The sequence below is a fragment of the Sciurus carolinensis genome, chromosome X, assembly GCF_902686445.1.
Source record: "Sciurus carolinensis chromosome X, mSciCar1.2, whole genome shotgun sequence".
NCBI classification, from domain to species: domain Eukaryota; kingdom Metazoa; phylum Chordata; class Mammalia; order Rodentia; family Sciuridae; genus Sciurus; species Sciurus carolinensis.
In genome coordinates this window covers 63,565,378-63,592,183 of record NC_062232.1, presented here as the reverse complement: position 1 = coordinate 63,592,183, position 26,806 = coordinate 63,565,378, and the positions used below count along the sequence as shown (strand labels likewise).

Here is a 26,806-nt window from a genome sequence, read left to right as displayed (position 1 = left end):
TATACATGGCAATATAACAAAGCAGAAAATATTGACCAAAGGAATAAGGGGGTATTCATATTATCAGGCATCTGTTGATATTTGGGGAATTTTTTTTTGCTTTTATTAGTGCATTATAGTTATAGGTAATAGTATGTAAATAATCTTGAAAATAAAATTCATAATTAAAAATATGAAGAGATATTGGCCACAATATTCAAGATATCTGAGACCAAGTTTAAGAAATATTGGGATAGAACAAGTTCCCAATAGAAAAACTAAAGGAATGCAAAATGTTTTCAATGAAATAAAGACAAATTTATCCCTGAATTTTAGGAATGAGATGGAAATCCAAATGCAAGAAACATACACATAAACCTAAATATGCAAAATCAAAAAAAATTCTCTCCAAGACACATTATAATTAGAATGCCTATAATAAGTATATAATTTATAGAATAAATATATAACTTTATACTTATTTGTGTAAATATATATATATTCTGTAAATCCATATAATTTCTATAAATATATAATTTACAAAATAAGTATATAGTTTTAATAATATATGGCTGGATCTTGTTTTTTTTATTGTAAACAAATGAGATACATGTTGTTTCTCTGGTTGTACATGAAGTAAAGGCATACCATTTGTGTAATCATGCATTTACATAGGGTAATGGTGTTTGATTCATTCTGTTATTTTTTCCTTCCCCCTCACCCCTCCCACCACTCTTTTCCCTCTATATAGTCTCTCCTTCCTCCATTCTTGTCCCCCTCTTATCCCCAATTATGTGTCATCATCCACTGTTCAGTGAGATCATTCGTCCTTTGGTTTTTTGAGATTGGATTATCTAACTTAGCATGATATTCTCCAACTGCACCCATTTGCCTGCAAATGCTATAATTTTATTATTTTTTATGGCTGAGTAATATTCCACTGTATATATATACTATAGTTTCTTTATCCATTCATCAATTGAAGGACATCTAGTTTGGTTCCACAATCTGGCTACTGTGAATTGAGCAGTTATTAACACTGATGTGGCTGCATCTCTGTAGTATGCTGATTTTAAGTCCTTTGGGTATAGGCCAAGGAGTGGGATAGCTGGGTCAAATTTGGTTCCATTCCAAGTTTTCTGAGGAATCTCCATACTGCTTTTCAGAGTGGCTGCACTAATTTGCAGCCCCACCAGCAATGTATGAGTGTACCTTTTTCTCCACATCCTCACTAACACCTATTGTTGCTTGTGTTCTTGATAATCGCCATTCTAATTGGGGCGAGATGGAATCTTAGGGTAGTTTTGATTTGCATTTCTCTTATTACTAGAGATGTTGAACATTTTTTCATATGTCTGTTGATTGCTTGTAGATCTTCTGTGAAGTGTTTGTTCATTTCCTTAGCCCATTTGTTGATTGGGTTATTTGTATTCTTTGTGTAGAGTTTTTTGAGTTCTTTATATATTCTGGAAATTAGTGCTGTATCCGAAGGATGTATGGCAAATGTTTTCTCCCACTCTTAGGTTCTCTCTTTGCATTGCTGATAGTTTCCTTTGCTGAGAGAAAGCTTTTTAGTTTGAATCTATGTGAGTTATTGATTCTTGCTTTTATTTCTTGTGCTATGGGAGTCCTGCTAAGGAAGTCTGATCCTAAGCCAACAAATTGAAGATTTGGACCTACTTTTTCTTCTATAAGATGAAGGGTCTATGGTCTGATTCTGACATCCTTGATTCATTTTGAGTTGAGTTTTTTGCAGGGTGAGACATATGGGTTTAGTTTCATTCTGTTGCATATTGGTTTCCAGTTTTCCCAGCACCATTTGTTGAAGAGGCTATCTTTTCTCCATTGCATATTTTTGGCCCCTTTGTCTAGTATGAGAAAATTGTATTTATTTGGGTTTGTGTCCGTGTCCTCTATTCTGTACCATTGATCCACCTGTCTATTTTGGTACCAATACCATGCCATTTCTGTTACTATTGCTTTGTAGTATAGTTGAAGTTCTGGTATTGCAATACCCCAGCTTCACTCTTCCTGCTAAGGATTGCTTTAGCTATTCTGGGTTTCTTCTTCTTCCAGATGAATTTCATGATTGCTTGCTCTATTTCTGTAAGGTACGTCATTGGGATTTTAATTGGAATTGCATTGAATCTGTATAGCACTTTTGGTAGTATGGCCATTTTGACAATATTAATTCTGCCTATCCAAGAACATGGGAGATCTTTCCATCTTCTAAGATTTTCTTTCATTTCTTTCTTTAGTGTCCTGTAGTTCTCATTGTAGAGGTCTTTCACCTCTTTTGTGAGATTGATTCCCAAGTATTTTATTTTTTTTAAGGCTATTGTGGGATCTTGTTTTTTAATCCAATCTTCCAATCAATGTACTTTTATTAAAGCATATATAAGTTTACATTTAATATTATTATTGAAGATTATTTTTGTTTCCTTATATTTTAATTTATTTTGAATGCTTAATCCTGAATTGATTATTCTTTGTTTGTCTACTTTTCTTTTGCAATTGATCTCTCTGCTTATTATCATTTTCATTTTTTATTCACACAGCATGAAATATTTTATTTAGTATATATTTTATAGTGTAGACTTAAGGATTGTGAATTCTTTTAGTCTCTGCTTATCATGGAAGGTTTTTGTTTCATTATCAACACTGAATGCGGGTTTCTTTTGGAAATAGTAATCTTGTTTAGCACACCTTTTCTTTCCGGGTTTCGTAAGTATTATTCCAAGCCACCCTGGCTTTTAGATTATGGGTTGATAGAACAGTTTAAATCTGAATTTGATTACCTCTAAATGTGACTTGATGTTTTCCTATTTTGGCTTTTAAAAATATATATAAATATTCATGGTATCAGATCATAATGGAATTAAATTAGAAATGAATGACAAGGTTTGAAAAAAAAGAAGAAAATTCTAACACCTGGAGAATAAATGATACACTTTTGAATCAGAAATGGATCATAGAAATAATTAGCAGAGAAATAAACAATACAGATATCTCTCTGGAACAGGAAAAAAGCAATTTTAAGACTAAAGTTTATAATATAAATCCCCACACCTTTTTAATTGTATGTTTCTAGTTTTGTTTGCATCTATATTTTTTCCATTTTGATTTTTTCTTTTACCAAAAGTATATTCATGAGCGTAATATTTAATTTAAACATATTTGTGAATTTTCGATTCCCTTGTTATTGATTTCTATTTTTATATCATTATTATCAGAAAATTAGTTGATATGATTGCAACCTTCTTCAGTTTTAAGAGTTGAACAATCTATGATCTGGAGAATGATCCCTGAGTACTTCAGAAGAATATGAACTTAATATTTCTGTAGTGTTCTAACTCTGTTAGGTACATTTAATCTACAATATTATTTAAGCCTGCTGTTTTCTTCTTTATATTATATCTTTGTAATCAGTCCATTAAGAGCATCTATTGAGAATGGTATGGAAGTAACATATTATTATTGTATCACTATCTACTTCTTGTTTCAGTTTTCGGTTTAGGAAATATTATATATATATATATATATGTATATATATATATATATATATATATATATATATATACACCTAATATTGTATATATATTCATTCTTATATTAGGTGCATACATGTTTATAAGTGTTATACCCTCTTAATGAATTGAACCTTCTTTCATTGCATAGATATATTCTTGAACCCTTATAACAGATTGACTTAAATTTTTTTTTGTAGTATATATAGAGCCATAAGTATTCTGTTTTGCATGGAATATCTCTTCCCATCCCTTCACCCTCAGTATGTATGTGTACTTAGGGCAAAAGTGGTATTCTTATAAATGTTATATATTGGACCTTGTTTTTTCATGTACATGTTCATTCCTTAGTGATCTTTAACTTCATTAGTTTAGAAACAAACTTCCAGTTTCCATATGTAATATAAATACTATAGTTTTTTCAAAATATATATGTTAGAGACTTTTGAAGTAGAAAAGACTATCTTATGCTGTGCTCTAAGCGACTCTTGAGATCAGTATAATTTTTGAAGCCAGACTATTATTGTATGTACTATTATCACTGCCTCTCTCTAGGAGGATCATAAGTTTTGTGTATTGTGATCTCTTCAATTGCATAAAAATAATTTGGTGAAATGAAACGTTGACATTTGGATTTGCTTGTTAATTGAGTTATTTAAAGCTGACAAAGAAAATGACTTTAAAACATAATAGAATGTCTGAGTGAAAGCGGATTTGCAAAATGAACAAACAAAACAGGAAATAAAATGAGTTTCAATGATCAGTATGTGAGTTTATTAGTACTCAGCTGGAATCTCTAATGGGTCTTTAAATATATTATTGCATTTTATTACTCTGGCTCTATATATGTAAGTTGTTCATGTATAATTTGGACAGTAAGAGGTATGAAACTGTTGCATGGGTCTGAAGCTCTATATACAAATTTGACTTTTATGAAGTACTGGCTGATTTTGAAAAAACTCATTAGATAAACTTTAGGCTGTTTCAAGATAAATCATCAAATATGTATTCCGAGTGATAGTTCTCATAAATGTTTGTTGAAGATTTTACACTGTCCTTATTACATTGCTCTAGATGGTACACCAAGGCAAAATTAAGGAAAATATATTCACTAATATTTGGTGGGGTATGAGTTCTCTCAAGTATTCAAGTAACTGTGACACAGAAACCTGTAAAATTGTTTCAGAAGGAATCGATATTGTAAACAGGTGATTTTTTATTTTGATGTAAGACATTACTATGAATTTATGTTTCTGTACCTGACAAAGACCTCCTTAAAGAGTGGTGGGAAGAGTATTTTGCTTATTAAAAGATTTTACAAAGTCAGGCATTGTGGCACATGCTTGTAAATGCAGTGGCTCAGGAGGCTGAGGGAGGAGAATCATAAATTCAGAGCCAACTTCATTAACTTAGCAAGGCCCTAAGCAACTTAGTGAGATCCTGTCTCCAAAAACAACCTAAAAATAAAACAAAATAAAATAGGATAAGAATAGTGGCATAGTGGCATAGTGGTTAAGCAACCCTGTGTGCAATGACTGCTACCAAGAACAAAACCAAACAAAAAAATATGGTTTTCAAAGGATGTTGAACCATGCCTTCTTGAGGCTATTTTTATAGAACAAGGACAAATATTAAAGTATCTACATATTAGTAGTTAATATTTTTGTCATTTAAAGAAAACACATGAGATTGATCTTGAATTTTACAGTAACATAGACCATTGCTATATATATACTCAACATTGTTCAACTCATTTCTTGAGCTACTTCATCTTGCATAACTGAAAATTTATAATCAATGAACAGAAAATACCCATTTCAGTTATCACCAGGCCATTGAAACCATCATTCTACTTTTTGCTTTGATGAGTATGATTACTTTTGTATCTCATATAAGCAGAATTGTGCAATGTTTATTGTTCAGTGGCTGGCATACTACACATAATATTATGTCCTAAATGAATATCCATGTGGTAGGATGTAATTGATTTCTCTCTTTGTTATAACTAAATATTACAGTATATGTTTATATTACATTTTCTTCATCCTAGGCCTTCATTGTTGAGAATAACATGAAATATCTTTGTACTTTCTTTCACTTTCTGCCTATGTATTACCTAAAACCTTATGTGATTCTTCATAGTGAGCCTATAAGTGTATCTTGTTTCATTTATAAAATCTTTTCAATCAATTTGGACTTTGTGATTGTTGAATTAAATACATTTACTTTTAATGTAATTATTTAAATAGAAATACTTATTTTTGGTAATATGTTTTTTCTGCCTGTTCTGTAGTTCTTTTGTCCCTTTTCTCAACTTTCTCTCCTTTGTTTTATTTTTTACTTTTGGATAGTAATGTGATTTGATTCCTTTGTTATTTTTTTGTATGTCCTTTATAGGTATTTGCTATGTGTTTACCATGAGGTTTACATAAAATACTAATAAGAGTAATAGCAACTTATTTCAAAATGGTTCTTTAACTTAAATATCATATAAAACTTTGCACCTTTACTTCTATCCACATAGCATTACTGATGTAATAATTATCATATTTTATAATGTGTATTAGTTTACATATTTTTATAATTGCACATATTTTTAACTTTTTGTCATTTCATTTCTATACTAGAATTAAAGATTTAACACATCACAATAACAGTGATACTGCAATCTTTATATATACATGTAATTATATACTAATGAAGGATATAGAAAACAACAGCCCCCAGGGGAGAAAAGTGGAACAACCCCCAGAGAGAAAAAAGAGGACAATGGGTCCCAGGAAGAAAAAAAAATGTGCTAAGGACTTTAACCATTTCTGAGCAACAATGGGCTTTGATCTTTCACGACTGTTCTCCCTGACTGCCCAACAGATGCATTCTGCTATGATTGAAGTCTCACTTAAACCCTGTAAAACTCAGAGACTTCCTGTAACCAGTTGCCATTTAGTCTCATGAAAATTTGCCCCACTGTTGATTGATAATAAAAAGAATTGCTGATCCATTGAGTTCTGCCCCCATTTGGTTAATATATAGATATAGATATAGATATAGATATATCAAAATTTTTTATTTTCATATGTTTTGCATTGCTGTTTAGCATCTTTTCCTTTACCTGAAGCAGTTGCTTTGGCATTTCTTTCAAGTAGGTGTAGTTGTGATAAAAACCTTCAGCATTATTTTTTAGCAAAAATTTGATTTCTCCTTCAATTTTGAAAACAATTTACTGGATATTATATGTTGAGCAGCTATATTTTCTTTCAGCATTTTAAATACATCATTCCACCCCTTATGGTCTGTAAGGTTTCTTCGGTGAATCACACTCCAAGGCTTTTAAGAATTTTTTTTTTGACGTGTTATCAGTCATTTTTTCTTGCTGCTTTCTTTTTTTCATTCAATTATCCTTCTTCCATGTATTTTTGATGCATTATAGTTGTATATAATAATGAGATCAACTGTAACATATTTGTATATGCATACAATATGATAATGTAATTTGGCCAATATCTCTTCTGCTTCAAAAAAAAATTGTTTTTATTTTTGACAAGTTGACTATTTAATATGCCTTAGTGTACAATTTAGTGGATTTTCATGTTAAGGATCTTTTTGACTTCATGAATTTTCACATCTACTTAATTCCCTAGCATTGAGAAGTTCTTACTTTTGAAGCTATTCTTTATAATGGCTTTTATTTTTCTTAACAATTTACCCTTTCTGGAACTTCTATAATGCATACTGGCTTTTTGCAGGATACAACTTTCATCCATTAGCCTACTGAGAGATATTTATAACCTGTCAAACTTTTCTGTGTTTTTCTTCTCCATATATGTGTGCATATGTTATTAATAAGAAATATTTTATTATTATTTCTATTCAGGAGCAAGTAACCTATTTTTCTTTTTGCTGTCTCCTATATAGTGGTTCCTCTGAAACAGTATCATTTCACTCAGTTCATTTGTATTGAATATCCCCCAGTTATCTACCATATTCTATTCCCATTAGCCTTCCATGGCAAGGGATATGAAAGTAGTGCCTCAGGAAGACTGCTTACAAGAAAAAATGAAGTCATAATGGTGAATGAACAGTTCACTTATTTTTCACTCCCCATTAGAATCTGAGATCTGGAATTTCTCCCTAATAATGTGGCTCTGAGCCAAGGGAAACAACTATGGCAAGGGCTTAGTTTCCAAGGTGAAATGGTGAAATGGTGAAAGTTTCAGTCTTGGAAATGGAAAAAAATAAGGTAAGGTATTATAGTTTAAACAGGCAGAAAGCTAAAGGGGTTAAATTTTCCTTCCTCTATTATTTGCTCCATTCACATCCTTGATGAATTGGATGATGCCCATCCACAATGAAGATGGCAATATAATTTATTGAGTTCAATGATTCAAGTGATGATCTCATCCAGAAGCATTCTTGGGATCAAAACTAGAAATGTTTGAGAGGGACAATACCTGTACATTGAAAGTCAGTCCTTTGATAGATATTTCATTTGTAAATAATCATCTCCAGTCTGTATTTTGCCTTTTTATTGTCTTAATAGCATTATTCATAGAATATTTGTTTTTAATTTTGATGAAGCTAACTTGTTAATATTATTCTATGTATTGTGCATTTGGAGTGATGTCTAAGAATTTTTTGTGTAACTAAATCATAAAAAAATTCTAAGTATTCTAAAAATTTTATATTATATGTTTTATAAATGTATTTATGACCCACTTGGACCAAATTTATGTGTATACTATTTGTTTTAGGTCAATATTGTTTTTTTCTGATTTTGTAAATTAGTATCAGTTTTTCCCAGTATAATTTGGTGATAAAACTTTTTCAGATAAATGAATCTAGGCTAAATATGAATAGGTTATATTTGTATGTCTATTTCTGTACTGGATACTGTGACATACATGTATATATACATATATATACAGTATATATATATATACACACATACATATACATACTTTACTAATCACACATATATTGCTTTCTTTAGCCAGTATGTTAAGTACTAAAATTGATGTAAACACTTCAATTTTCTTCTTTTTCAAAATTGTTTTGGCTATTGTTTTACAGTGAATGTTTGTGTCTTCCTCAAACTTCCTATGTTGAGATCTCAGCCTCCAAGTACAGATATGCTGTTTTTTTCCTTTTAATTTTCTCAGGGTAAAATTTTGTCTGAGTCTGACTTTATTTGAAGCTCTTCTTCTCCATGATGACTGTTGGCCTAACTCATTTTACTGTGGTTGTACAACTGATGTCAGTATTTCCTATATGCTGATGACTGATTCCTATAACCATTATCCCTCTGCAATATTAAAGTTTATTTCTCCAAGGAAAAAAAAGAGAGGGATTTGAATCTTTATATTCTCTGAAAAAGAATCTCACCTGATCAATTGGGATCACTCACCATAATATTCATTTCTATTAATGTAAGATCTTCAGATTAGATATTTAATTACATCATCAAAATACCTTCTCCTTTTCTATATAAGTTAAACAAATTGTGGCAGTGATATCTAATCACTACTGTAGTTTTCATCAGCACTCCAGAACAAACAATTATATAGCATTTCTACTACTGAGGTGAATTTTGAGGGTCATTTTAAAATTGTGAATAAAATTTCCTCTTTTAGATTTTAGATCTACTACTAGTTTGCTCATGTTTATATGACAAATGAATATTTTTATCATGAATAAAATTTTTTAATGTGTATGTTTGTGGTGACTGGATATGGTCATGTAAGTTATTTTCCTTATTCTGTTTTTATGGTCAAATTCATTAACTTTCAAATGCTAAACTTACATGAATGTCACTTGATTATCTTTATATATGGAAGGATTAAATTTACCGGTACTTATTTGAGGATTTGTACACTTATATGTTCATGAGGGTGTGTGAATGTATTTTCTTTTAATGTTTTGTTTTTAGCATAAGAAAAATGCTCATCTCATATGATGATTTAAAGAACAACCCTTCATTTTCTACATAATGGAAGGAATGCTGTGGAATTGCCCATTCTTCAATCTTTGGTAGATTTCTACAGTGTAACAATCTTTGTTTATGGGTTTCTTTTTCGGGAGGTTTTAAATGATGAATTCAATTATTTTGATATTTAAAAGACAATTCAATTTGTTTTACATGCCTAGGTATTTTGGGGTAGTTTATGCTTTTCCAACAATAAGTTTACTATCTATAATTTAAACATCTGGATGTATGTGCTTGGAATTATCTGTACTATACCCTTAATATTATTTTAATATATTTGTAGAGACTAGTTATATTTGCTCATTTATTTCTGATAATGATCACTCTGCTGTCATTGTTCCTTCATAAATCTTTCTAGGGGTTTATTATTTTATTTTAAAAACAAGGTTTTGATTTGATTTCCATTATTATTTTTCTATTTTCAATATTTATTTGTACTCTTTATTTAATTTATTATTATTGCCTTGTTTTTATTTTGCTCTTGATTTTCAGGTGGAAATTAGAATGATTAATTGATATCTTTTAATTTTTAACATAAATATTAAATTCTTTACATTTTTCACTAAGTACTATGCTGACAGTATGAAAATTTTTGATATATTGTATTTTCATGTATTTAATTTGTAATATTTTCACATTTTGCTTAATACTTCTTTTTTGTTTTGTGTATTTTTGTGTCAAAACTTAGAGAATCTAAAATTTACCATCTCAATCATTTTTCAGAGTATAGTTTAGCAACACTAATTACATTCATAAATTGGTGCATTTACTAACATTATCCATTGGCAGAGAATTTTGTCACTGTGAACTTAAACCACCAACCCATTAAGTGGAAACTTTTCATTTCCTCCACCCTTTAGTTCTTATAAATCACAATTCTACTTTTTAATGTTAATTGTATATTCAAGGGGCCTCACATATGTGGAATCATAAAATAGTTTCCTATTTATCTGCCTTATCTGACTTCACATGTTTCCAGGGTTTATCCATTTTATAAAACTTATCATAATTTCATTGTTTTTAAAAAATATTATATAACAAGGAACACTCAGGATTTATCACATTTTATTCTAATAGTTTTACATGTATTAACTGACTTCATATTCTCAACATTCTGAGAGGAAGGTACTATCCTTATTGCATTAAATTTACCACTTTTGGGAATTTATTTCCTTTATTACAAAGGGCATGCATATTCCTTGAAGAGAACCATGCAGAACAGATGTTTATAAAAAGTGAAATTTCTGTCTGGTCCTATCCTGGATTTTCCCTTTCTCCTTCTCCATCCATGTTCCATTAACACATTTCAGATGCAACCACACCCAGCAATTTCATGTCTACAGTCCACCTTTATATCAGTGCATATCAACAAGGGTTTATAGAATTATGATCCCTATTTTGTAAAATAGGAAATTTAATTCAGTGACATTCCAAGGTCATACAGCAGGCAAGTGGAGGAACTGGCATTTATGTGATACCAAAGTTTGACATCAAAGCTTATAATCTTACTTACAGTATATATTTTCTCAATGCATCGTGTTAGTTTTGAACAAAAACTGCAATAATAGTGTTAGCAACAAAAAACTGCAGTGCATGCTAAGTTCTGATCAGGAACATTTAATGTGCACCAGGCATATTTATCTATTCTTCAACAAAGCTCTCCCAGATGGTATTATTTTCACATGCCCTCACCAATTTCACAGACAAGAGAACTGAGACTTTTTGAGGGGAAGCCACTGGTCCAGTTCACACACTGGCAAAACTGAGACCAGATTCAGTCCTCTAATGACAAAGTCTGCCCAGAAAGAGGGTTGAAGTAGAAAAAGGCAGGGTGGTTTGTAAGTTCACATTTCCATCCCTTCAAGGGAAGGCATTGTCCCTTTCTTGATCTCATATTGGCTTTTTAAAGTGATACAACCCAGGCACATCAGGGCCTTTGTATAAGTGGGGATTCCCCAACTGTCACCTCTCACTTGGTCTTCAGTAATCGGAACCTCCTCAGCACTTGAATCGCTCAGTAATGTACCTCTGAAGCTCAGAAGACCTTGGGCAAATTCCAGTATTCTCTCATATACTTCAGATGTGTGGTAAAAATGTTCCAGTGAAGCATGGTGGCACATGCCTGTAACCCCAGTGGATAGTGAGACTGAAGCATGAAGATCTCGAGTACAAAGTCAGTCTCAGAAAATTAGCAAGGCTATAAGCAACTCAGCAAGATCCTTTCCCTAAATAAAATATTAAAAAGAACTGGGGATGTGGGGATGTGCCTTAGGGTTTAAGTGCCCCTAGGTTCAACCCCCAGTTAACTAACTAACTAACTAACTAACTAAATAAATAAATAAATAAAGTGACACTGGGATTGCTATGCCTAGCCAAAGAAAAATCACGTACAAACGATAACAAGGTATAGTGTGCTGGGAAGGGCAGGAGATTCAACAAGCCTGGAAACCAGGGAGTTACTGGGGATGGGTCGAGAGTGTTTCAAAGAAGGAGGCTGAGTCTGTGGAATGTACATCTATGGAAGAAAGAGGAAATCAGGAAGGACCCAAAATACTTGCCTCCCAAATTAAGAGAAAAACCTTACACCTCTAAACAATGAAGAAGTGGAAATCATCATTTTCAAAGAACCAAATGCTTTGGCAACCTTTCTCCTGTCTCCAGTCTCCTTCAATTTACTGATGTGGTGGATGGGGAACCCTGAGGGGAGAACTATCACTGTACATCTGTTAAGGACTGTCTGGACATGGCCTATTAATTCTTATATCCGTCCACAGGAGTTCTGAAGCCCCTTGCTCACTCTATGCTCTGCAGCTTTAGGCAACCTCTATCCCCTACAAACAAATCTCCAATTATGTTAAAATAAATAATGTTGAATGATAACTGTGAATGAGAGTATGGTCACTCTTTTCCCCCCTTTCCAGTTGATATGATTGGAGTATCATGGGTCCCTCAAATCTAATGTCTGAGAAAATGCAAAAAAGTTTAGAAATGAAATGATTGGGTTATAAATTAACATAATTGGTATATTAATCTCTTGGTAGGAATTACCTTGGTGGTAAATGTAGGCGGGTAGAAAGTAACTGGAGGAGATATGTCCCTGGGGGTGTGCCTTTGGGGGTTTATACTTTGTATGTTGCAGAGAATTCTTTCTCTGCTTTATGATTACCATATCCTGAGCTGCTTTCCTCCACCACATTCTTATGCAGTGATATTCCCCTTTAGTCCTGATAGTGGAAGTGGTTGACCTTTGAACTCCAAGTAAACATTTCCTCTTCTAAAATTTTTCTTGTCTGGTCTTCTAGTCACAGTGGCAAAAAAGGTAACTAAAACACCAATAATGATTTATGGTTCAATTTAATGAGTACTGATGGTATGTACTACCCTTATTGATAATCTTCATAAAATAGTTTCCCTTCTATGACATGAGGAAGAAGGAGCACTTGGAAGTAACTACATCAAGAAATTATAAGAACAACTTATGATGTATAAGAAAGCATTTGATTTATAGGTGTTAATTTTACATTATGCTACTTTACTGAATTAATTTATTAATTCTAGACGTTTTCTGGTGGAATTTTTTGGATCATCTAAATTTATAATCATGTCATTTGCAAATAGTGATAGTTTGAGTTCCTTTTTCCTATTTGTATCTCTTTAATTTCTTTTTTCTAATTGTTCTGACTAGAGCTTCAAGGATGATGCTGAATAAAAGTGGTGAAAAAGAGCATTCTTTTTCCAGTTCTTTTATGGAATGTTTCACTTTTTCTCCATTCTGAATGATGCTGGCCTCGAGTTTAGCATATATACTTTTTATAATATTGAGATATTTCCCACTATTCCTAGTTTTTCTAGTGTTTTGAGCATGAAGGGGTGCTGTATTTTGTCAAATGCTTTTTCTGCATCTATTGAGATGATCATATGATTCTTGTCTTTAAGCCTATTGATGTGATGAATTACATTTATTAATTTCCATATGTTGAAGCAACCTTACATTTCTGGGACAAACTACATTTGATTGTGGTGCACTATCTTTTTAATACATTTTTATATGTGATTCACCAGAATTTTACTGAGAATTTTTGCATCTACGTTCATCAAGGATATTGGTCTAAAGTTTTATTTCCTTGATGTGTCTTTGTCTGGTTTTGGTATTATGATAATACTAGTCTCACAGAATGAGTTTGGAAGGGTTTCCTTCTTTTTAATTTCTTGGAATAATTTGAGGAGTATTGATATGAATTTTTCTTTCATAATCATGTAGAACTGGGCTGAGAATCTATCTGTTCCTGAACTTTCCTTAATTGTTAGGTTTTTGATGGTACCTTCTATTTCTTTGTTTGAAATTGATGTGTTTAAATGTCCTCCTGATTCTGTTTGGGTAGGTCATATGTCTATAGAAATTTGTTGGTATCATCAAGATTTTATATTTTTATTGGAGTATACATTTTCAAAATAGTTTCTATCTTCTGTATTTCATTACTGTTTATTTTAATAGTTCCTAAATGCATTCCTATACATCAGTGATAAATTGATTGAAAGAGAAATTAGGAAAAATACCCCATTCACAATAGCAACAATAAAAATAAAATGTGAATCAGTCCAACAAAAAAGGTCAAAGACTCTACAATGAAAACTACATAACACTAAAGAAAGAAATTGAAGAAGAACTTAGAAGATAGAAAGGTTTCCCATGCTCTTGGATAAGCAGAATTAACATTGTCAAAATGGTCAGAGTACCAAATGTGTTATACAGATTTACAGCAATTTTTATTATAATGCCAAGGGTATTCTTCATAGAAATAGATAAAGGAATCCTGAGATTCATTTGGAAAACTAAGAGACCAGAAGAGTCAAAGCAATTCTTAGCAAGAAAAGTAAATAATAAGACATCATAAATAACAGACCTTAAATTATACTACAGAGCCATAGTAAGAAAAACGGCATGGTATTGGCACCAAAATGGACATGTGGACCAATGGTACAGAACAGAAGACACAGAGACAAACTGACATAAATACAGTTATCTCACTCTAGACAATGCTGCCAAAACATACACTGGAGATAAGATAGCCTCTTCAACAAATGGTGTTGGTAAAACTGGAAATTCATATGTACCAAATGAAATTAAAACCCTATCTATCACCCTGCACAAAACTAAACCCAAAGCAAATCAAGGACTTACGCATTATAACAGAGACCCTAAGAATAAAAGATGAAAAAGTACAACAAAAACTCCATCAACCATTCTGGCATAGGAACTGGATTCCTCAACAAGACCCCTAAAGGACAAAAAGTTAAATCAAGAATCAATAAATTGGATGGATTCTAACTAAAAAGCTTCTTCTCAGCAAAAGAAACAACCAATAATGTGAAGATAGAGCCTACAGAATAAGAGAAAATCTTTATTGCATGCACCTGAGATAAAGTATTAATCTCTATGATACATAAAGAACTCAAAAAGCTTAACAACAAAACAAATAATGAATCTATAAATGAGCTAAGGAACTGAACAAACACTTCACAGAAGAAGATATACAATCCATCAACAAATACATGAAAAAATGTTCACCATCTCTAGCAATTAGAGAAATGCAAATCACAGCTACTCTAAGATTTAATCTCACTCCTATCAGAATGGCAATTATGCAGAATAAAAGCAACAATGAATGTTGGCAAGTATGTGGGGAGAAAGGTATACACATGCAATGCTGGTGGGACTGCAAAATAGTGCAACCATTTTCCTCAGAAAACTTGGAATGAAACCACCATTTGGCCCAGTTATCCCATTCCTTGGTTTATATCCAAAGGATTAAAATCAGCATACTACAGTAATGCAGCCACATCAATGTTTATATGAGCTTAATTCGCAGTAGCTTATCTATGGAACCAACCTAGGTGCCCCTCAAAAGATGAATGGATAAAGAAAACATGGTATACATACACAATGGAATATTACTCAGCCTTGAAGAAGAATGAAATTATGACATTTGCCTGTAAATGAGTGGAGCTGGAGTATATCTGCTAAGTGAAATAAGTCAATCCCAAGGAATCAACAACTGAATGTTCTCTTTGAATAAGGGGCAGAGGAGGACTGGGGAATAATACAAGTACTTTGAATTAGACAGAGGGGAGTGAACAGAGGGAAAGGTTTTGGGGGTAGGAAAGTCTGTGGAATGATTCAGATATTATTACCCTATGTGAATATATGATTACACAACTAGTGTAATTCTACATCGTGTACAATCAGAAGAATGATAAGTCATACACCATTTATGTATGCTGTGTTGAAATGCATCCTACTGTCATGTATAACTATTTAGAACAACAAAATAATAGAACAACACTTCTATTTTCCACAGTCAGTCTATTCTAGTTAATAAGATTGAGGACCACATAGATGCTTGTTATTTGGGAGTCAGTCACCATAAAACAAGTGACACTGAGGGGCAGCTCTAAAAATCAAAACAGCTGATCATGATTTTGCCATTAAGATGAAAGCTCAGATGGTATCTTTCTACAAATAATCAGAGTATAAAACATTGTGAAAAAATAATCAATATAATATGCCTTGGGTCAGACCAAAGACAGTGAGCATGAACTTTAGAAATGATCCAAAGATACCTGCCTTCTGCAAATGCTTCTAACCATTTCCTTGGTGAGAAGTATAAACTCTTTAGGAAAAATAATTTTCACATATGATGGATGTCTAGAAAAAAGATTACATATCTAACAGATTCCAGCAAATTTTGAGTAACTCTTATTCCCACAAAATAGATAATTGAGGTTCTCATTTAGTATAAAGCCTCAGGATGAATCCGTGGTCTTATTTGCTGCTAACACTTCCTGGGCATTATCATACTAAATACCATGCATATCTGTGAAGATGGGAACATGGTCAGTGAGTCTCTAAATATGATGGCTTCCCTAAAATTATCTGTCACCAAAATGAGACCAGCCCAGGGATGATCATCTCATCTACCTAAGAAATGAGATTGTTTCCAGATTATGTGGTGGTGCCTGGGACCAGATTTTATCCAGTGGACATCCCAGTATGTGAAGAAAGGTTGTGGGACTTTCCTTTACTCTCAGTAGAGATTTCCCACTGGAGGAATTTCAGGTAGGGTCAGAGCCTTCAAAGGAAGAGGCCGGCCCATTGGAGAGGCAATGATTGTGACTATCATTCACACACACACACACACACAAATACACACACAAATTGAATAAAACCATGTCCCTTAGTACTGAATACTTGTACCTGAAAATGAGAAATCCTTTTCTATAGAGGTGTGCCACAGTCTTCACTGTAGGAAGGGTGTGAAGTAATTATATAGGGGACTGGACTATCTCCAGGTCCCTTCACTTTCCAGGAGATGCCAGAATGCCGAAATTCAAACACTTGTCCCAGTCCAGAAAACTTCTCCAAGTCATCTAACTGATTAAGAATTATTTTTACAAGTAAAGTAATTGCATATCACAGTTTATTTCCATTTGCCTTTTCTTATAATTTCACAAGAAGCATTTACGAAACTTGATTTGTTGCACAGCCGTGGATTATGGTGGGCAAAAACAGTCCTACCACCTAATACCTTCCCAGGCTCCAGGTACATGCAACGCTTGCTTTGTAAGAGAGAAGGGAAGGTCTGGGATCCCCTTCAGCAGTCCTGTCTTATCAAGTCCTGGGGACTGACCCAGAGCAGTATAACTCAGTTAAATAGGGGGACCTTCTATAAAAAGTCAGATTCCTGAAAGTGTAGGCTATGAGTTGCTCCTCTGGGAAGAAAAGGTACTTGGAGAATCCTCATGGGAACTGAGTAGAATCCCAACAACTCTTATCTAAAGAAAGATGTATTTGTCAGGACATTCCGTTGGGCGTCCCAAACCCTTACAATCTTCATGGGAAAGGCTGGAAACACAAAAGGCAGTGAGTCTTGGAAACAGTTCAGTCATATCTCTCCAGGCCTGATTCTTCCCCTGTCACACCTTGGGCTGGGCCACATCAATAGTTGTCAATATGTAGTCATAGAAACCAAAGCATCAGTTTCATACATTCTTAGGCATTATCTAGAACTCCTGAGTCAGAAACTCTATGAGTGAGTCTGCCACTGTGTGTGGAAATGTAGAATCCAGGCATTCAGGTTACTTATATTCTATTGATTCAACATCAAGAGGAAATATGTGCATAGAAATTTATTCTTTTTTAAGATTTATAGGAATGCAATATTCTTATCCTCTTCATCTTCTTCATCATCATCATCATCATCATCATGCGTTCTATGGATTTCAGTGTCAGCTGTCAAAGTATCTCATTTTTCAACCCTAATTTTCTTTCTTTCTTTCTCTGTTTCTCTTTTTCTTTCTTTCTCTCTCTCTCTCTCTCTCTCTCTCTCTCTCTCTCTCTCTCTCTCTCTCTCTTTCTTTCTCTTTCTTTCTTTCTTCCTTTCTTTCAGTGTTCTCTGTTTTGTTTGATTAATTTGGCTTTGGGTCTGTCAATTTTGTTTATCTTTACAGAGAAACAATAATTTGGTTTATTGATTCTTTAATTAATTTATTCTCCATTTCATTTTTTTCTGCTCTGATATTTATTGTTTCTTTTTTCTTCTCCCAATTCTGAGTTCTCTTTGTTCTTGTTTTTCTAAAATCTTGAGCTATGTCATTAGTTATTTAAGATTTCTCAGTTTTTTGTAAGCACTCATAAACTCTTCTTTTATAAGATCTTTCTACGTGTCCCAGAGGTTTTATTTTTTTAATATTTAATCTTTTAAAATTTGCTTTTATTTTTACAGACTGCATTTTGATTCATTGTACAAAATGGGGTACATCTTTTGCTTTCTATGGTTGTACACAATATAGATTCATACCATTCATGTAATCATACATGCACATGGGGTAATGATGTCTGTCTCATTCTACCATCTGTCATACCCCTGCTCCTTCATCCCTCTCATTTCCCTCTATGTAATCTAAAGTTTCTCCAATCTTCTTTCACCCACCACCCCATTATATATCATTATCCACATATCAGGGAAAATATTTGTCCTTTGGTTTTTTGGGATTGGCTTATTTCACTTAGCATGATATTCTCCAATTTCACCTATTTATCTACAAATGCCATAATATTATTCTTCTTTATGACTGAATAATATTCCATTTTGTATATATACCATAGTTTCTTTATCCATTCATCTGTTGAAGAGCATCTAGGTTGGTTCCACAATCTACCTATTGTGAATTGAGCTGCTATAAACTTTGATGTGGCTCTGTTACTATAGTATGGTAATTTTAAGTCCTTTGGGTATAAACCAAGGAGTGGGGTAACTGAATCAAAAGATGGGTCCATTCCAAGTTTTCTGAGGATTCTCCACATTGCTCTCCAGAGTGACTGCACCAATTTGCAACTCCACCAGCAATGTAAAACTGTGCATTTTTCTCCACATCCACTCCAACATCTGTTATTGTTTGTGTTCTTGATAATAGTCATTCTAATTAAACTATACTACAGAGCAATAGTAACAAAAATGGCACCAAAATAGGCAGACCAATGGTACAGAATAGAAGACACAAAGACGAACCCACATAAATAGTCACCTCCTACTAGACAAAGGAGCCAAAACCATACAGTGGAGAAAAGATAGCCTGCTCAACAAATGGTGCTGATAAAACTGGAAATCCATATGCAGTAAAATGAAATTAAACCTCTATCTCTCACCCTGCACAAAACTCAACTCAAAATGGATCAAGGACTTAGGAATTGGACCAGAGACCCTGCCCCAAATAGAAGAAAAATTAGGCCCGAATCTTCATCATGTTGGCTTAGGATCAGACTTCCTCAACAAGACTCCCAAAGCATAAGAAATCAAAAGCAAGGATCAATAAATGGGATGGACTCAAACTAAAAAGCTTTTTCTCAGGAAAGGATACAATCAATAATGTGAAAAGAGAGCCTAGAGAGTGGGAGAAAATCTTTACCACATGCACTTCAGATGGAGCACTAATCTGCAAAATTTATAAAGAACTTACAAAACTTTACACCAAAATTACAAAGAACCCTATCAATAAACGGGTCAAGGAACTGGACAGACACATTACAGAAAAAGTTATACAGGCAATTAATAAATATATGAAAAAGTGTTCAACATCTCTAGTAATTAGAGAAATGCAAATTAAAACAACTTCCACAGGTTTTATTAGTTTCTATTTTCATTTCATTTCAGGAATTTTAAATTTTCCCCAGTTATTTCTTCATTTATCTACTGCTTATTCAAAATTTATTGGTCAATATCTTGATTTACTTCTTTAGTATATGCAGTTTGTTACTAGTTTTGCTCCATTATCATCTGCTAAGATGCAAAAGATTACTTCAAATATCTTTGCATTTTTAAACCTTTGCTTTATGAATCGAAACATGTTCTATTATGCAAACATTTTTTGAGGGCCAAACAGAATTTTTATCTGTTGCTTTTGAATGGAATATTCTGTAGATGGTCTGTTAATTCTAGTGTGATATAACTGATTTTATCCGTTGTTATTTTTCTTCCCTCCTCTGGATGATCTATCTATTGGTGATAGTGGGAATATTTACGTTACGTAATAGTGTTATATCTATGACTCTCTCTTTCTTTTTGCCCTATAGTTTATGTTTTACAAAATTGGGAGCTGTGATGTTTGGAGCATATATTTTTACAATAATTTCAAATTCCTGCTGGATTATTACCTTAATCAACATGTTACAAACTTCTTTGCCTTTTCTGACCAAGTTTGGCTTTTAAGTCTCTTTTCTTCAGATATGAATAGTTATTCTTGCTTGCTTTATGATTCTCTGTGATTAGAATATTACTCATTACATATTCATTTTTAGTCTGTGTACTTCTTTGATGGTGAAGTGAGTTTCTTTCAGAAAGTGGTTTGATCATATTTTTAATCCAATCAGCTAGAATTTTAATTGGAGCATCCAGACCATATACATTTGGGGTTAGGGTTATTAAGAATATTTATCTCCTTCTATCATTTTGTTGTTTCTCCTTGGATTGGTTTGAATAATCTATATTTGTTTTATCCTCCCTTTTTCATTTTAGAGATCTGATAATTTATTGAAATAATCATGTTTAATTCTTTCATAATTCTCATTTGCTTATCTATTCTAATGAGGATAATTGTTTTTGATTCTCTTATTGTCATGTCTACCATGCTTCCCCATATGACTATAATATCTCTTTGAATATGTTCTGTAATGATGGTTTAGTGGTCACAAATTCTTTTTGCTTACACTTATCTTCATAACTTCTATTCTGAAGCATGCTTTTTTCTTGGTAATCTTTCATGGAAAGAACTTTCTTTCAGGAGTTGAAATATATTATACATTCCTGGCAATTAAAGTTACTGATGAGAAATTTATCATCATTCTGATTACTTATTTTGTTTTTATTAGTGTGTTATAGTTATATGTAAATGTGAGTCTCACCTAAAGTCCTGTGTGGGTGAGGGAAAGGGTTCCTGTCAGAGGGATGGGCTGGCTGTAAATTAAGCACTAAGAAAATTACGTAATAGAAAAAGCACAGGAGACAATTATCTTTTGAATCAGGGGGCATGAAGGATTGAACCATGCTAAAGGATCTGGCTCTAACAAAAAGTGGAGCCCACTCTTGGTTTTTTTATAGTGGTACAGATCAAAGTGGAACCTGTAGGAACTTCTACTGTAAGAAACAGGATGGTGTTGAGTTAAGCAAGCCATTTGGTTCTATAGGTTCATCTGTCACATCTAGGACAGGCAAATTCTGGCTATAAGGCACCGCAGAGAAACCACATATTCCATGCCATCTGGAACAATCTTTTGTGATTTTCAGTTCCTGAGAGCCAGATTTCTGTGTCTGAGAACTTGACCAAGCCTACCTTTATTTGATAGTCATAGATGATGACCCACAGGAGAGGCTCATTTTTACATATTTAGTTAACATAATTTGCTCTATTTTAGTCTCCAGTACTCCCCATTTCCCTCTCCTCTTGCCACACTCTAATCCTCTTCTTCTAAACTTCTGGTCTTCCTTCAATTTATTTATTGTTATCTTAATTGGTACATCACATCCTTGCCAGCAATTATTATTTATTAGTGTACAAGATGATTTTAATTTTCTCTGGACTGAGATGAAATCTCAGTAGTTTGATTTGTATTTTATAGCTTTCTAAGAGTGTCAAACATTTATTTTTATAGATTTGTTGGTCACATATGTAAGATAAGACTGGGGTAACCAGATCAGATGACTGTAACTGGAGAACAGACAGGCCAGATGTGAATCAAAAAGAAACTTTATTGTGGAAGGACTCTTGGGTGAGGTTCACCAGTCCACCAGCATACTGGGCCGGAGAAGTCCAACATGGCCCTTATGGGGGCTGTGCTTTTCTAACCCTGGGGTGGGAGAGGGGAAGCTTGAGGACTCCATGTCCTCCTGGGATTGGCTGGGGTCATTTGTCAGGGCCGGACTGGTTGCTCCTTCGGACATGTGCAGGCTACATTGTTTCTCTGTGTATGCACAGGCTGCTTGATGCCCTGCCCCCATCCAGTAGCCCTGAACTACCCTAACAACATATATTTCTTTTGGTTCCTCTTTTATTTGTACTCTTAGATATACAGAACAGTAGAGTGCATATTACTTCTTTTAAGAAATGTCTATTTAGATCATTTTCCCATTTATTGTCTGTTATTTGTTGGGGTTTTTTTGTGTTAAGTTTTTTGTGTTCTTTATATATTCTGGACATTAATATCCTATTTGAGAGTAGCTGGCAAAGATTTTCTACCATTATGTAGGCTCTCTCTTCACACTCTTAAATGTTTCCCTTGTTTTTCATACATTCTTTAATTTGAAGCCACCCCATGTATTTATTCTTGATTTTATTTCTTGCACTTCAGTAGTCTTTTTAAGAAAGTCAGGACTGGGGTTGTAGCTCAGTGGTAGAGCTCTTACTCAGCACATGTGAGGCATTGGGTTTAATTCTCAGCATCGCACAAAAATAAATAAACAAAATAAAGGTATTGTGTCCATCTACAACTAAAAATATTTTTAAAAAGAAAGTCAGTGCCTGCACTAATAATGTTGGAATGTTGAGTCTGTATTTTTTTTCTAGCAGATTCATTGGTTCTAGTGTATTTCCTAGGTCTTTAAATTTGACTTTGCTCTTCTCTTTCAGATTTTAATATTCTTTATTAGTTTTCCACATTTGGCAGTTTAACTATAAGAGCTTTTGGAGAGTATCTTTTCTGGTTATGTCTATTTGTGGTAACAGTTGCCTCTTGTACATGAAAGTCTGTGTTTTCCAAAGATTTGGGGAATTTTTGCTATTATTGTATTTAATAGGTGTTTTGTGTTATTAAACTGTATCTTAACTCCTTTGTCTAATTCTGTAACTTGTAAATTTGTTCTTTTAATGGTGATGTGGAGATCCTGTATGTTCTATGCATTTTCTTATTTATTTTTCTTTATTATTACCTAAATGTGATTGTTAATACTTCAAGTTGTAATATTCTTCCTTCTCATAGTCTAGGCTATTGATGAGGCATTCAACTGAAGTTTTTTTTGATCTACTAAACTTTTCTTCTTTAGAATTCTGTTTCTTTTTCAGAATCTTTATGTTTTTATTAAAATGCTATTTCATATCTTACATTTTTCCTTGATTTATTCAACTGTTTATTTGAATACTTTTAATATTACTTGATCATTCTAAAACTTAATCTTTCAAAATATTTGTCTGGCATTTCATCCATTTTTGTATTTCTGAACTTTTGATATTGCAGGAGTCATGTTGGCATTTTTTCATACTTTTTTATGTTTCTACTTTGAGATCTGTTTATGTTATGTTTCTATGTTACATCTGTTGGGATGCAACTTTCTTCAACTTTTATGTGAACCTGTTTTAATGAGCAATCTTCTCTTAGTGAAGTGTCCAGGGCTATCAGTTTGTGTGTAGAGTTTAATTTCAAATGGAGTTAAGACAATTTTCTTACGTCTTCTTTTGATTGTGATTAGAGGTTGTAACACTGTGCATGTTATTTCAAAACATAATTGACCCACTTTTTCTATAGGTCTATCAATTTGGGAATCCTATGGAATTTCAAATAGGCAAGTGCTAGGTAGCTTCATATATGGAGTGCATTCTCTGTGTCTACTCACCCAGTTTTGTTAGTGATATTCATTTTGAAAGGTTATGGAATCTAACAATTCTTAGGTTACTTACAGATGTGTAATCTATGTCAGTTGTGTTGCTCTGCTGTTGATCTCTGGTGTGAATAATCAGCATTCCTACTTGGGGATGAGTTGATTGCTTGAGACTTTCAATCTACTCTATTCTATCATTTACATTGAAGCATTTTCCCAGGTTTGAGCAGGATTATATTGTAGCTGTATTAAGTTCCATTTTCTCACACCTGTGTTAGAGATATAGCTCAGAAGCAAAACATCATCGTGTCTGTTGACATATTTGACTCCATGGAAATTCTATAGGCCAGGCTATATGGGCAATGACTAAACAGACTCCATTTTGCCCTGAGACTCCATGTCATATAGGAAATACTTTTCCCATGAGAACACCCCACTTCTGTACCCATCATCAGTTTCTTAGCATAACATGTTTGGAAACACAAAATGGCGATTCTTATATAAAGAAAAATTGTTCTATTTTTGATTCCTATTTTTCCTAAACAATGTACCTGTTTCTCCTAAACAATGTACCATGTGATGTCAACAGTGATTCTGTAGATGTTAATAACCATTCTTTAATTTCTACCTAAATAAGGTCATTTTGACCCACATCCCCCTCTGCTAATGATTTTAGATCTCATGATGTTAGTTTGTAGTACTGAATGATACCAAGGAGCACTTATGATTGGTGTACTGAATTATGGTATAAAAGCTCTGCAACCTTATGGTCAGGGCTGTTCTTCCCATAGCCATTTTGGGGGCATTGTGTGAGACAGTCAGTTGGCTGACTAATAAAGACTTTCAAATTTGGACTTGGCAGTGGTGATCAGTCTGTTCTTAAGTTGTAGCCCATAACACAACTTAATGTGCTAAAGGTTCCACTTTTAATCCCAGCAACATTAAGAAAGAAAAAACAACATTAACAAAGTGATAATTTAAAAATAATAAAACCAGTATGTAAATAACCAAGTAAAAGCAAATACTACTGTGACACAAAAAAACAATAGAAAAAAGATGGTCAAAAATAGAATGAGAGTTAATTGATCATCTGCAATCCAAGAGCAATCTTGGGACTGTGGCATGGCGAAGCCTATGGAAACTGAAACCCAGATTTGTGAGGTACTGGAAACCTTCAGGGACACTATAAATTTACAGGGTAGAAACTGTACTACCTTAGATCCCCACGGCTAGATGGGAAGACACACAAACGAAATGAAAAAAAAAGGGGGAGAATAAAGCACTCCAAACAAACCAGGATGCTCCAATTATAGACTCCATTGACAAAACAGTAGAAGAAATGTCAGAGAAGGAGTTCAGAATATACTTAGTAAAACTGCTTCATGACTTTAAGGAGCATATAAAGAGTGAAATCAGAGCTATGTTTCAGGAGAAGGAAGATAACTTAAAGAAAGAGATAAAGATCCTGAGAAGAAATCTTTGAAATGAAGGAATCAATAAACCAAAATAAAAATTCAAAGGAAAGTAGCACCAACAGAGACCACTTGGAAGACAGAACCTTGGGCAATGAAGACAAAGTACATAATTTTGAAAATAAAAGTGACCACACAGAGAAGACAATAAATTGCATGAGGTTCCCTCACCCAGACACAATGCCTGAACAGCAGCTGCTGAAGCCAACTGAGTGGAGCTACTGTGACTACTTCTGGGAAGATAAGAAAGACCTCCAAGGCAATGGCACCTAGGTGGGATTCGAACTGCTGCTCCAAAAGCAACTGAAGGGCAAGTAAATGCAGAAAGAAATGTCTGAATTCATCCAAGAGAGGATAAAGATTGAAGAAGAATATGCAAAAAACTTGGCTAAGCTCTCTCAGAACTCCTTGGCTGTACAGGTAGAAGGCTCCCTGGGAGAAGCATGGGCCCAGGTGAAGAATAGCCTGGCAGATGAAGCAGAAGTTCATCTCAAGTTCTCCGCCAAGCTTCACAGCGAGGTAGAGAAGCCCCTAATGAACTTTCGTGAGAACTTCAAGAAAGACATGAAAAAGTGTGACCACCATATCACTGACCTCCGCAAGCAAATCTCCAACCGCTATGCATCGGTGGAGAAGGCCCGGAAAGCCCTCACAGAGCGGCAGAGAGACCTGGAGATGAAGACCCAGCAGCTGGAGATCAAGCTGAGCAACAAGACTGAGGAGGACATCAGGAAGGCATGGAGGAAGTCCACACAGGTTGGTGATGACCTCACGTGCTGTGTGGACCTCCACAACCAGGCCCAGTCCAAGTGGTTTGAAGAGATGGTGACCACCGCTTTGGAGCTGGAGCAGCTGGAAGTGGAGAGGGTGGAGATGATCCGGCAACATTTGTGCCAGTATACATAGTTGCAGCACAAGACAGACATGTTCAACCAAAGCACAGTTGAGCCTGTGGACCAACTGCTTTGAAAAGTGGACCCGGCCAAAGACAGAGAGCTGTGGGTCCGAGAGCACAAAACGGGCAACATTCGCCCTGTGGACATGGAGATCTAGATACACCTTTGTGGCCCTGGGAGTCCGGCCCAGGAGAGGGGCTGGGTGTCCCACGGAGAGGAGATGGTGTCTCCTGCTGGGTGAATTTGCCCTCCCACCCACTCTCCTTTCCACTGAGGAAAAAGGAAAGAGCTGGCAATTCCAGAAGGGTGTCTGGATGGCTCAGCTGGGGTATCCCAAATATTCCCAGGCCAAGAAGACAGACTTGCAACCCTGCCCTTGTCTCCAAGACTGAAGCCCCCAAGCCCCATGCCATGCTTTTTGCTCTGAGAAAAAACCGAGGCTGGAACTTTGTGGTCCCTGCTGAGTTCCATAGGGGTGGCTGTCACACACTTACGCCCCTGGGTGCCCGAACGCCCATCCTCCAACTGGTCCCTTTATCTCTTTAGGGACTTTGGAAGATCAGGGGAGGGCCCTCTCTGCCTCCAAGCCAATGTCAGGATCAGAATCATGAATAGAAGGTGCCATTGGCTCAGCCTGAAAAAAAAAAAATAGAATGAACCAAAATGTCAGAAAGGTACTTATTAATTAAGATAAGAATTTGAGAAAATAAAAAAATGCTAAAAATAATAATACCAAATGAAATAGGGAAAATAGGAAAAAATATGTGAAAATTAGGGGGGATAAGAAAGAAGGAGAGACAGAAAG

General features: G+C 34.2%; 1 pseudogene; it reads left to right on the top strand.

Moving 5' to 3' along the window:
• Nucleotides 1-26,158, top strand: part of LOC124971521 (growth arrest-specific protein 7-like) — a 31,155-nt pseudogene extending 4,997 nt beyond the window's left edge.
• The last annotated feature ends 648 nt before the right edge of the window (nt 26,159-26,806 follow it).